This window comes from Kryptolebias marmoratus, linkage group LG11 (genome assembly GCF_001649575.2).
Source record: "Kryptolebias marmoratus isolate JLee-2015 linkage group LG11, ASM164957v2, whole genome shotgun sequence".
NCBI lineage: Eukaryota > Metazoa > Chordata > Actinopteri > Cyprinodontiformes > Rivulidae > Kryptolebias > Kryptolebias marmoratus.
Window position 1 is genome coordinate 25,383,538 of NC_051440.1, and position 13,761 is coordinate 25,397,298.

At 41.7% G+C, this 13,761-nt stretch overlaps 1 protein-coding gene across 2 annotated transcripts in view; it reads right to left on the reverse strand.

Annotated features, from left to right (window-relative positions):
• Positions 1 to 13,761, reverse strand: part of kiaa1549la (KIAA1549-like a) — a 104,646-nt gene that overhangs the window by 69,849 nt on the left and 21,036 nt on the right. The gene's annotated exons all lie outside the window — the stretch shown is intronic.

Sequence of the window (13,761 nt, forward strand, 5' to 3'; positions counted from 1 at the left end):
AATATAGTGACCGCAGAGAAGCAGCATTGCTGGTGAAAATGGGTCACTTATGTTTTTAGAGGATGAAACGCGGGGGGAATTAATTTTTCTGTTCCAGGATCTGTGAATTAGGACACACACACGCCCTAATCAGCTGTGATTTCTTTTGGATTTATTATTATTCCCGGAACAAACACGCAAGGCTCAGCTCTTTGCTCAGACAAAACCAGGATGGAATATATTTCCCCAGCAGAAAACGGGCGCCGGCTATTTATAGGTCGTCTGAGTCATTTTTCATTTTGTAAACACCGAAAGATGCAAGAAAATGGAGCAGGGAGGAGAATCCCGAGCCTCGGCCTTTCGCTCCGTTCTGCAGAAAAGCCTGCAGGTTTGGCAGACTGAGGCGATTATCCCGTCTAATGCAGTGGATCTGAAAGGCACCTTGCCTCAGAGGAGCCGGAAGACGAGGAGAACGCGGAGCTGACCATCTGACTGGACTGCCAGCTGCATCGCTTTTTGGTTTCAGCCACTCGTTTGCTCTGAAAGCACAAACATTTAAGGTTAAACATGACTCTAAGCTAAAGATGGAGGTCCGGATCCAAACCCAGATGGTCCTATTAATGCATATTCTTTTGGGCGGTTCTCTGCATCTCATTTGGCAGCCACAGTTTTTCTAGAATTTACAGTAATTTATATAAAGCTGTGCAACTTTTCACACATTTGCAATGGTTTGCAGTAATTCATTTTATTGTGCTGCTTTCCTACAGTTCGCCTCGCAGGCCGAGCGGGTTTTCCTGCATTTACAGGATTTGTTTTTAAGCGTAGCAGCTTTTCTACAACTTGCAGTGAAATTTAAACACACTGCATACATTCTGGACCTCTGCTAGAGAAATAGCTGAATTTTAATTGAAGACCACAGCTCCAGGCGCACTGTGCACATAAATCAACGTTACATGGAGGCAAATGCTCCACAACGTGTGTGTGTGTGTGTATTTTTTATATAAATTTCAACCCGTGCTCATTTCAGCTGGCGAGTTTGCCAAGCCTGCTTGTGTGTCACACATTTCCCACGCTCCCCGAGTCTCTGCGGAGGATCGGTAATTAAAAGATGGTGATTCTGAGCTGGAGAGGCTTTGCAGAACAAGCTCCGAGTTGAGCCGCTGCATATCCTCTGGAAACCTTCTATAAAGCATTTTAAACACCACATCATTAACTACCACCACCGAGCAATCTGTCCCTCGTTATGCCATGTCACATCATAAATGTCATTAGAGGAGGAAATTAATCCACTGACAGTTTCTGCCGGAGCTTCTGTGGGCTCGGAGCTCTCTGAGTCACGTTCAGGGAGGAGGAAACGACGAAGTTGGAAACGACAGGGGCGATGGCTCTGGGCGCCGCGGGGTGAGCAACATGCCGGATAAACTTAACCTAAAAATCCTCCTTCTTCTGGTTCAGAGTTGTCGTTTTTAGAGCTGCCAGAGCTCCTCGCTCCAGAAAAGAAGCAAATACATTTATAAAAATTAAAGGTGTCCAAGTATCTAATAATACTGAGTCTTCACCAATAGATCACCCTGGATGGCACATTATTCAAAATGTAATTATGATATTCATAAATGTTTGATCGCATTTATACGTGGTTTTTTTTAGCTCATTGTTCAGAGTTTCACCCACATCAATCTGGTCTTTAAGCAGCAGGAAACATCTCCGAGCTCTGACTAAACTCCGATCAACCCACTGACCGAGTATTTAGTCACAACAGAGTTAAATATTTATCCCAGGAATTAGACTGAGCCAAACAGAGCTAAAGATAGAGTGATTAAAGGGTTTAACAGATGTCGGTGAGAAAAGACGCAGATTTAAATGATAATAAGTGAATTTTTTTTTATTTTACCACCCGGTTCCAAAGGGGAGATAATGTTTCTGACTGTGTCTGCGGGTTTGTTTTCCCGTCTGTTAGCAAAATATCTCATGAACCAGTGACTCCAATCACTGGATGTACTACCGGAGCCACCCCAGTTCAAGATGGCTGCCACAGCCAACGGAAAAATGAGTATGGTAGTGGCTGAGAGTCACTCTGAGTGCTAACAGATCCTCACAGTGTTGCTTCAGAGCGTTATTTTTGAGATTTGACTCAAACAGATTTATCTGTGTGGCTTTTTTAACGCACACAAAATGATCTTAGTTTAAAAGTTTTGGTGTGAAAGGCGGCGGGCGATATGCATTCCTCCTTTAAATTAAAATAAAGCGAAAGGACGGTGACTGTAGGAGTTAACGGCTGCGAGCAGCATATGTGGCTCCACCATCACGCCGGGAAGGAGGCACCTCTGCTGGGAGCAAATATGGCCAGGATGGATGGGCCGGTCCGGGCCCAAATTAAAAATGGATAAACGTGGCTCTCACAGAAAACCTGACCTGCTTTAGATTCTTTTTTTGGGGGGACAAAACACACGGGAGGTGTTTTACCCATTTGCATTGGAGAACGTTGAGCTTACAGCAGATTACGGGAATCATCACATGGAAGTGGTGCACAAAGTGTCGCGGGGCCATTTACCGGGCTTTCTGTACCCAGAACTGCCAGCTGGACCGCAGCTCTGCAACACATCAGATTACCCACGTCCAGGTAACATCACAACGCTCAGAGTTATTGTCATTTATTTGACAATCTGAGCAGAGCCGGGCTGGTCAGGTGCCAAACACACAGGAAGTGTGAAGGCAGAGTCGAGCCAAGCGGGCCTCGGAGCTGAGGAGGGGGACCGCGGATACCTCGATACGCCAGCGAGCCATCTGCTAGTGACAGGTTTTTATTTCAGTAATTATTCCAAATGCCAGATAAAAATAATGCATGTCCTAATCTCCGTCTCAGAGCTGCGCCAGACAAGATTTATCTCCGCCAACTTTACCGGAGAGATTCAGAGTCAGCCTGAAGTACAGAGGAGGAAATAAGAGTTTTACTGAGCGTTAAATATTCGCACCCAACAGACGATTTTTCAGATAAAAAGAGAAAATCCAGTTGGCTCCATTGATGCCTTCTGCAAAAAAACTGTTACAGATAGCTTTTGTGCAAAAATGATTTCAATCTAAACAAGAATTCAACAAAAGTTATCTCAAAATGCAGAAAATCTGTGAAGATGCAATGAAAAATCAGCTGTTAAAACCAGCAGAAACGAGGTAAAATGAGCAAAACTGCAGCTAAAAGCTTTAAATAACAAAACTATAACCAAAAGCTACAATTAGCAAAACCATAGCTAAAAGATAAGCAGTGTTACAATAGTTAATGTAGCAAAAACAATAGCTAAAAGCTCAAATTACCAAAACCTTAGTTAAAAGCTAATGCAGCAAAACTGTTGCTAAATGTAGCTAAAAGCTAACAATAGTAAACCTGGAGCCAAAAGCTCAAATTGACAAAACCATGGCTGAAAGCTACAATTAGCAAATCTGTAGCTAAAAGATCAATTTAGCAAAACTGTAGCTAAAAGCTACAAATTTTAAAACTGCAATTAACAGCTAATGCAGCAAAACTGTCGCTAAATGTAGCAAAATTGAAGCTAAACGCTAACAATAGTAAACCTGAAAGCTCAAATTGACAAAACCATAGCTAAAAGCTACAATAAGCAAAACCGTCGTTAAAAGCTAACCTTAGTAAAATTAAAGCTAAAAGCTAAATGTAGCAAACCTGTAGCTAAAAGCGACAATTAGCAAAACTGCAGTTAAAAGCTCAAATTAGCAAAATTGTAGCTAAAAGCTAAATGTTGCAAACTTGTAGCTAAAAGCTAACACTAGCAAAAAGCTAAATGATTCAAAAGGTGTAACAGTTATAAATCCCAGAAGTCAGCACCTTAATCCTGATCGTAAAGCTGATTATCTTAAATAAACACAGAATTTTCATCAATACAACAAACCAAAAACAATGAGCCAAAAAGGTTTAAAGCAGCTAAAATCTGTCTGTTCTGCAAATAAAAGTTTCCTGTTTTTTAGGAGGTTTCTGATTGATTGTTAGGTATATTTTTTGTCTTTAAAGCTATAAAAAGTATCTAAAAGTCGGGGCAAATAACCAGGCTCTCGTGTGGAAAGCGTTTGTGGAGATGAGGACGGGTTCGAGTCCTTTTTGTTGATCTCAGTAAAAATAAGCGGTCGGTGGTTGGAGTGGGAGTGCTGATGGCGAGAATCAGTGGGAGCAGCCGAGGTCTCCAGCCAGCAGATTTGTCCAACACGGCGAGGCCGTCCAACAGGATGGAGACTCCTGACAACTTCCTGGAACTGTCCGCGGCTTCCATCTGTCCGTGGAGGCAGGAAACAATTCGGATGGGTTGTCGGATAGATGGATGCTTAGGTGGAGCTCAGCGGAGGAGGCTGGGAGGATCGAAGCAGTTTTCCTGTGGATGTTTCGGCTGTTAGCAGCAAAATCTTCAGCCACTGCCAGCTTTGACGGACATAATCCTGACTGTTCCTTTGTTTGTGGAACAGAAAACTCTTAATTTAAGCCAAAAGAAAGAAAAACAAACAATGACTTTTTATGTGGATTTAGCAGAAATCCTAAAAAAAATAAAAAAGGATCACTCTCTGAGAGGGGGAGACAACGAGGATTAAAAAGTGTAAAATCTTATTTTCCTGACGTTTACCCAAAGCAGGACTGTAAATAAAACATGCTGAAGTACATTTGTTCAATTATTTTATCCTCATTTCCATCTAAGAGCAGAGGGAGTGGGAACTTTAACCATCCATTCATAACTGACTATTTTAGTTGGCCTTTTATTAAAATGTTTTTAACTTTTTGTTAGCCTTCGGTTCCCTGAAATCTCCATTTTTTTTTAACTCTTCTGCTTTCAGAACTCTAGAACGTTTCGAATAATAATCTGCTTCGATAATTTATTATCCTTCAAATCAAAGCAAGGAAGAAAGAACAAGAAACGCTTAATGCTTTAATCAAAACATGAAATTAAATTAATTCCATCAAATAAAAAAAATTAAAAAAGAAGCTATTTAAGGTAACACGAATCAACTGCCCCGTTCGGCTTGACAACAGGGCTGCCTCTGCTGCCGGGTTTCCACGGCAACCGCAGGGATGCCGTCACCACGGCAACCGTTACCGCAGATAAGGAAGGAAACAGAGCGTTCTGTGCTCAAGTCGTGCCCGTCCTGCATCAACGTTTGAGATGGAGCCGTAACGGCGTTAACCACAACGAACCCCCCAAAAAAAATCTGATCCAAATTTCACGCCACGAGCGGAGCACGAAATTAATCTGCGTCGTTTCACGAGCGCAAAGAAAATCACAGCGACGGCCGGTCAGCGGAGTGGAAATATCTGCCGATGTTCTCTTGTTGTTGTTGTTGTTTATTTATTTGACAATCAGCAGACTCGCCTTGGCTTCGGTCACATGATCGTAATCAGAACCCATCGCTTGCATCTCCATATAAACAGCTTACGATAAGTGGAGGATTTTTTTTAAAAATGGCCGCTGCGTTGAAGATAAATAACAAATGAAGCTGTTACATATTTATTGATCTTTCAGAATAAAACGGGAGGAAATAAGAGGATTATTCGGTGCCACAGACAGACCAGGCGTCTGTCCAGATTTAATCTCTGATGGACATTTTCAGCAGCTAGAACACGCTTCCTCGAGAAGGATCAGCCGAAAAAACAAGTCCTGAGTGGCGATGAAGCTAATAAAATGAGCCGAAGGCTGGAGGAGCTTCTGTTTGGTGTGGATGAAAGACAAGCTGCCCTCCATGATTTAAACCCACGAGATGCCATGACTATACATACGCTGGTGAGAGCTTAGCCACTCAAGCACCAATTATAGGAACCTTTTATCTTTCTCTGATAACTGAACAATTATCTATTTGCGTGCTTAATAGACAGAATTTAAAACCTTTTTTCTAACCCTCAACAACCAAGCTCCTTCTTATAGTATAGATCTCATTGTTCCATATTTTGCTAACAGAGCTCTTTGCTCTCAGGCTGCAGGCTTACTTCTGGTTCCTAGAGGTTCTAAAAGTAGATCTGGAGGCGGAGCTTTCAGTTCTCAGGCTCCAACTTCCAGATTCTGCCGGTGAAGCTGACACCATGTCTTCTTTTAAGACTTTCCTTTCTGATGAATCCTATAGTTCGGGTTGGTTTGGGTTTCCTGAGCGATCCTTTAGTTCTGCTGCTGGAGGACAAACTGACCCGGTGTCCTCGCCCTGCTGCTGTCTTTCCTCGCTCTAATCGTCTTCAACGACAGAACTGAAGTCCAGCTTGTTTTGTTTTTGTTTTTTAAAATATTTTTTGGAACCATCCATCACCTACAAATACGTCTCTAGGAAACAGAAACGTCCAAACTGGGCTCCTCATCTACACGTTCCAAGCTCGGGGTAAAATCTCTTCATTTACATTGCAGACGCGTATAAAAACAAATTTGTTATGACGTGGTGGAGGCAGTAAAACAAAGAAAACCTGACAGATTGAGTACAGACATCATAACAGTGCAGCTCATTATGCTTGTAACTGTAATCTACTTTTTTTTTATTATTTCAGCACAAAACCACTTGATCTGTTTACGGTTTCACCACCGAGATCAAACTAAAGCAAACTAACAGGCTGTATTAGCTGATTATATCACCTGGATTTAAAAAGCTTGAATATTTATTTAGCAGATAAAGATAAAAAGCCTTAAAAAAGTCAAACATCTGTGGTTTCAGGGTGTTTCAGGTCGAGCGGCGCTGTTGGAGGGCGGTATAAACGCAGCAGCAGCTCGCGGCGGGTTACTGTTACAGAGCAGAGAAGAAATGTCAGAAAGTTGGCAGCAAAGCAATATTAATATTGCCTCGTAGGCGTTCGGAGAGAGCCAGGTGACCAACAGGAAGTGAAGCAGTTCAGCGGCAGTCAGCTGGGAGGTCTTTTATTATTTGTTGGTTCTCGCTGCCTGGCAGACTGCCTCTCATCGGGCGCCTGGCGTCGTGCTGAAACACTTAGCCTGGAAGGTTTTCAGACGACGCTGCGCTGCCCGATAAACCGATGCAGCAACTAGTTAGTCGCCTTGTTAATGACAGGGTGAGCTTTTGTTCAGCGGTGGTAAACCTTACATCGAAGATTTGCAGGACAACTGAGTCTCAGCAGCAGGTTAGGCCTTAAAGAAAAGCCTCTGCTGGTTTACTTCTGGTTCCTAGAGTTTCTAAAAGTAGGTCTCTGCTGGCTGGAGACCTCGGCTGGTCCCACTGATTCTCGCCATCAGCACTCCCACTCCAATCACCAACCGCTTATTTTTACTGAGATCCACAAAAAGGACTCGAACCCGTCCTCATCTCCACAAACGCTTTCCACACGAGAGCCTGGAAACAGGGTCGTTATTTGTCCCGACTTTTAGATACTTTTTATAGCTTTAAAGACATAAATTGTTCAAAAATAAACCTAACAATCGATCAGAAACCTCCTAAAGAAACAGGAAACTTTTATTTGCAGAACAGACAGATTTTAGCTGCTTTAAAACTTTTTGGCTCTTAAAACAACAAGTATGAACCAGTCAGTTTGGGAAAAATAATCAATATTTACTGATGCGCGGTCTGAGCTCTGTCCTTGAGTTAAATCACTCTTTTACGTTACATCTTAAAGTCTGGAAATACATTTAAAATAAGGCTACTCACTGGATCGAGTTTGTTTCCAGAAAGTATTTAAAAAGGATTAATTACATGTGACAGAAGAAGCTTAAACTGCTCTTTGATACCCTAACAACAGGCAGTAATATATATATATATATATGTTGCTCTTTCATGTCATCGGTTATGGTTTTTGTTTTAAACTTTTAGTTCAGAAACTCTGGCACGAAAGGCGCCGGGCGAAGACAAACACTACGTTTGCAATAAACCGTTAAAGAGATCGAATTAAATGTTAGGATTTGTTTCGAAAACAATCGAGCTGCTGAGCTGTCTTTAGAAGCTCTTCTGAATCATTTAAACGTCTCCCTGCGGTCTGAAGAAGAGAAGAAGACGAGTCATCTGGCCACATAATTAGGTTTTATCCGTTTTCCTACAAAGATCAGCTCACACTTGTGTAAAGTTCCTGATGTTTCTGCCGTGGAGCAGAATCACAGCAGAGACGAAAGCGGCAGGCCTGGCTCGACACTTTTATTATTCCATTATTATTTCACTACGTGAGCCACATCCATTTTGAATTTCATCTTCTCAAAGCGCCGCTAAAAGGTTCTCGTCTTCCACAATACGAAACAGAGAGATCAAATGTTTTTCTCTTAATAAAAATATAAATATGTAACGAGTCGATTGTCCATTAAATACTGAACTCTGTGTCCTGAACTCAAGTCTCTACATGGAAATAAAGTTTACTGTAACGGCCATTTATTAGGATTTGCTACAGATCAGCTGTTGCTGCCACGTGATTGGCCAATTAGCTGTTTGTGCTAACGAGCGATTGAACAGGTGGAGCTAATAAAGCGGCCATCTTGACCTGGCTTCTGGAGCTTGGATGTTAGACCTCAACTAATCGGTTCCAGTTAAATAAAAGCAAAAGAAAATCAAATATCAGTCTGCTTCGGCCTTCCGGAAATAAACCGAAGAGCTCTTCTTCATGATTCCATACTGATGATGATATTCTGCACTTTAAATAATTAGGGATTATGCTTTTTGCTAAGCTGAGTGCCTCCCTGTCTATTTTTAACAAGATGCATGGGGACAAATTACCCACCACTGACAAACACAAGTGTGTGTGTGTGTGTGTGTGTGTTGCACAATGAAGTCCAAAAGCCTCTGGCTCATGTGGACACACAGGGGACAAAAACTATTACATCATCTGCCTATGTCCATTTACCTTGACACACACACACAGAGAGAGAGCCAGAGCAACACAAACGGTGACAATAACACATTTAGACACACAAAGATGAGCCACACACCAACACACACAGAAGCAGAACAAAGAAAATTAGTCCACTCAGGACTAACAGACGAGCATACAGCGGAAAAAATTAGAGCGCGGGAACAACTTCCAAAACACAGAAACGAGCACGCCACAGCCAACCTGCTGCCACCGAGGCCTCCGTGGCGTGACAGTGGCGCTGCGACGACAGGCAATGACGGATCTCTGTGGAAGTGTTTGTGTGGGAGCTGATGGACGGATGCTGCCTTCCTCCTTCTCTCTGGTGTGCTTCAGAAGGTTTCTCTTTTTAGTTTTTTTTTTTTCCCCCGCAGCAAAAACACACACACACAAAAAAACAAAAACAAACTGAACCACCGAGGTAAAAAAAAAGAACAGAAGATGCGAGCGAGAGGCAGAGGAAACGGTACGTGTTTAGGTGTTGATAAATCTATGCCCAGCACAGCGATTTACAGTCTATTTTAAAACAAACAGGAAGCCTGTAAAAACGCCAGGAAAGATATGAGACACATTTGAATCAGGCCAACAGTTTCGCAGCAGAGCTGTGAGACCCGTGAAGCCAATTTATTGTTGAGCACCAATAAATCAGTTAGGCAATCTCACACCACAGACCTAATTTATCACAACCCCAGCAGGCCGAGGTTTGGATTAAAGCAACTCAGAAGCATCACTGAGGACGAGGATATGCAGAAACTTAACCCGCTTTGGAGCAGAGGAAGGGTTTCAGGTGAAAATAACTCGTTAGCGAATCACTGCCTTTGTCGTATTTACTAAAAACGGTTTCAGGAGAAACAGATCGACTCGTCACTCAGGTGGTTAAAGTACATTCCTCTGAGTGGCCTTCAGTTCTCCACAGATGATCCGTTTTATTATCGGGTTTCAATTTCCAGCCCTACCGAAGGTAAAATGAAGAGCCTCGGTCTGGTAGATTAAAAGGTGTCTGTTTCTGTGTCACTGGGGGGAAACACAATCCGCTTTTATTGCATCAGGACTTTAATATGAAAGCCACACTGTAAGAAAACGGCGTCTCAGTGGAGGAAGCTCCAGCTGCTCCTCATCAATAAAAAATCTTCACATTCCTGAGTTTCGATTGTCCTCAAAACGCTTCTCTTCTTTGTTTTGTTGCCAAAAAAATAAACAAAATATTGACTCAGCAGTCAGGACTAATATGCTTTTGTTTAAATGAACCGTTAAAAGAAATCGTTCTGATTTGTTTCAAATAGAATTCTGTAGAAAAGTTAAAAACAAAGAATATCCTACCTGTTGCAGATAGCTCTTTGAACCACCTCAGCTTGGCGAAACAGAGCTTAATTCTGACCCGAATAATACGCTAACAGCTCACGTTTTTCACAGTTACTCCAGCAAAACTGTTATTTTTCGTCTGGAAGTGTCACAGGCTGCACCAGAAGTGCTACGGCTAGCTGCTGCTGCCGAATTTAACTCCCAACTGAGGTCATTTAAAGAGCCATTTCATTTTTACAGAACCCCGCTTTAGAAAATTCATCTAAAAGAGCTAAAAAAGTTAAACGAATCATTCTGAAGACATTTTAACACAAGATGATTTGTCTAATCCGTGTTCTGAGGCATCACTTAGTGAATTTACAGCAAGGAAATTAAACTTGTGTAACAATAAAAGCTGTTTTTATGTCTCTGGAACATGTCTGAGAGAATAAAAGCAGGAAAATTATAAAATAATTGAAAACATAGCTTTCCTTGTAGGAGTGCATATCACCCGCCAGCTTTTCAGATTAAAACCGTTTTACGTTGAGAAACGGAGACAAAGTCGAATCCGTTTTGGTCGAACCTTGAAAATAAAATCACGTCACATAACGACCATGAACGACTCTCAGCTGCTTCTGCATCAAATCTGAGCTCAATATCTGCAAAACCTACTCAGTTATAGTCTTTTTTCTTTTGTTCTGCAGATTATATTTAAATGTTTCAGTTGATATAGCTCATAAACTAACTCTTAGTTATATAACAGCATAAAAAGCCTTTTATTTTCCATGCTGAATGCTTTCATTTGCAACAAATGTAAGTTTTTCTGTTGAAAATCTGGTCAAGTCGTTGTGTATTTGTCAGCTGGAAGCTGATATCCTGATATAAATGTTTGAAAATTGTTAAAAAAAAGGACCATCAGAGACGGGACCTTTCTGTAACACTCCACAAACTGACAAACAGGACGTTAAACTCTGCAGGAGTTATAAAACCCAAACTATTAATTGAAAAAATGTCGACACAAATCACGCGCTCACACGGGCATATATAACCGCGGATAGCTCTGGTGTTTTCATAATTTATAAACTCTGTGTGTGTGTGAAGCTGCTGTATTGATTTTTCAGTATAAACACGAGCCAAAAACTGCTGCAGGAAGCGTCACGTGACCCCGAACCGACCAATGAGAGAGCCGAGTGCACCTGATGTGCTTGTTTGCCCTTAACGTGCCCCCCGACACATCCGGCGTGAGAGCCATCTCCATGCAGGCTGTAAACACCTGACATTAATCTGATTACTTGTCGTGTTTAACCAAAGGGACGAGGTGATGACGAAAAATAAAGTCTACAGAATAAAAGTTGCTCCACTAATTAGTCACCACCCGTTACATTACTGTCTGGACCACAAAGCCCAGCAAACACAGATCAGATTTACCGTCTTCATCAACAGCTTTAAGCATAAAAAAGCTTCACTTCAGTCATGAATATTAATTTAAAGAAAAGTCAAAGATACTGATGTGGTTCTTTTCCTCCATCCTAACGTTAATCTCTCACAGCTCGCCACCGACTGACCTGTGAATTTCCTACATCTGAACTAAAAGGCGCACTGGTTTTCAGGTCTCTAATCCGGGTTGTTGAGTTCTTACAGCTTCCTAACACCTAAACTAGGTCTCTAACAGCATGTCTGATTATGCACAGCTATGAATATTTTATGCAGATTTCTCCTTTTTTTTGTTTCCTTGGGGCGGGTTGAAAAAGACTGCAGAGTGTGCAGCGAGGTCAGGAACGTGCCGGCTGACTTTTATTTATCTCCGGGTAATAATTACCTTCGTCGTACGGAAGCAGTCGTTCCATTTGCTTCAGACAAACCTAATGAGGGAAAACAGGCCGCCGTGTGGAAATGGATTTCTTTGATTGGCTCTGATTGTGGGACGTCTTAATGTTCTGACAACTGAGGCACCTTAATGAACAAACGCATCGAACTTGTTAATAATTCAGCTGTCAGAAACATTGCTGTTCAGCTGATATTCATACAATCTGAAGGCGCCCAGGTTTACACAGATTTACCTCCACCCAGGAGGTTGTTCGCCGTCGTTGGTGTGTTTGTCTGTCTGAAACTAATGATGAAGTTTTCAGCAAATGTTGAGGCTGTCTTATGAAACAATTGATTAAATTTTGGTGGAAGTCCAGACTATCTATTAATGAGATTATGGCCTTAGAAGAAGAGGGCTTCTAGTTGATGTTATGTAATAAAGCTGATGATGAGACATGATATGGTATGAGATAAGTTAAGATTAGATGAGATGAGATGAAATATGAGGTGTGATACAATATAAAATATGATATGAACATGGTATGAGACATGAAAACATATTAGAATAAAAATGAGATATGATATATTTTATAATACGATATGATACAATACGATACGATATGATACGATATGATACTCTATTATATATGATATGATACAAAACAAAACAGTACATATAATAAGATGAGATGTAAAATGATAAACTATGACAAAGATTCAATAAAATAAATTATATGATACAATAAATAGAATAAGATATGACGCAATGAAATTTGATATGAGACAATACGATGTGATGTTATTTGTTACAATCCAATTTAATATGATAATATGATATCAGATATATATATATATATATATATATATATATTTCAATTTTAGCCTAAAAAAAAACTTTTCTGATCATTTTTGTTTTGTTTCAGTGCAGCTACAAGTTAAGACGAAGTCAGATTTAGGAACCAAAGACAGACAGACAGACANTGGATGGATGGATGGATGGATGGATGGATGGATGGATGGATGGTTGGATCCTTCCTCTTCAAAGCTTCCCATCAGGGGCAGATTTCTCATTAATTCTTGTTTCTGTGGGGAAGAAAATGAACGTAACACAAAGAGTGAGGAACAAACAGCAGCTGGAAACAACAACAACAACAACAACAGCTGCAGGGAGGACAAACTCCTGCAGCTTCTGAGCCTTCGGCTGTTAGAAACCTAAGATCTGAATAATTCAGCTCGGTCTGAAGAGAAGAGGAGCTGATGGGAGGCTTCAGGTGGATTCATCCTAACAGGTTAACTCGTTAACTCTTTAACTGTTAACTGTTTAATAGTTTAAATGTTTACCAGGCTGACAGCTCCGCAGCGTCAGCTCTCCTCACACTCGCCTCCCTGTCAGCCATCACTCATTCAGCCATTTTTAAAGTTCATGGCGTCACAGAGTTCTGCCTCAGCACTTCATAACGCTGAAGGAAGCTTCGGCTGATTAATTAATCAGCCGAAGAGCTTCTGAGGAGCCAGAGGACAGATTTACCTTCTGACAGACGAGGAGAATTTATGCTGTCCCTGAAAGCATCAGGCTGTCCAGGCTGTCTCCAAACTGTCCCAGTGTGTCTCAGGCTGTCTCAAGGCTGTACCAAGATTTCTCTAGGCTGTCCCAGAGTGTCCCATAGTGTCTCAGTCTATCCCAGGCTGTCCCAATGTTTCTCCAGGCTGTCTCAGACTGTCACCAGGCTGTCCCAGGACAGTTGATCTGAACCCGATCCCCCCGGTGACACCATCCACCCAGAACACCTCCACCTGTCTCCTAAGACCTCCGCCTGTCTGCTGAGACCTCCTCCTGTCTGCTGAGACCTCCTCCTGTCTGCTGAGACCTCCTCCTGTCTGCTGAGACCTCC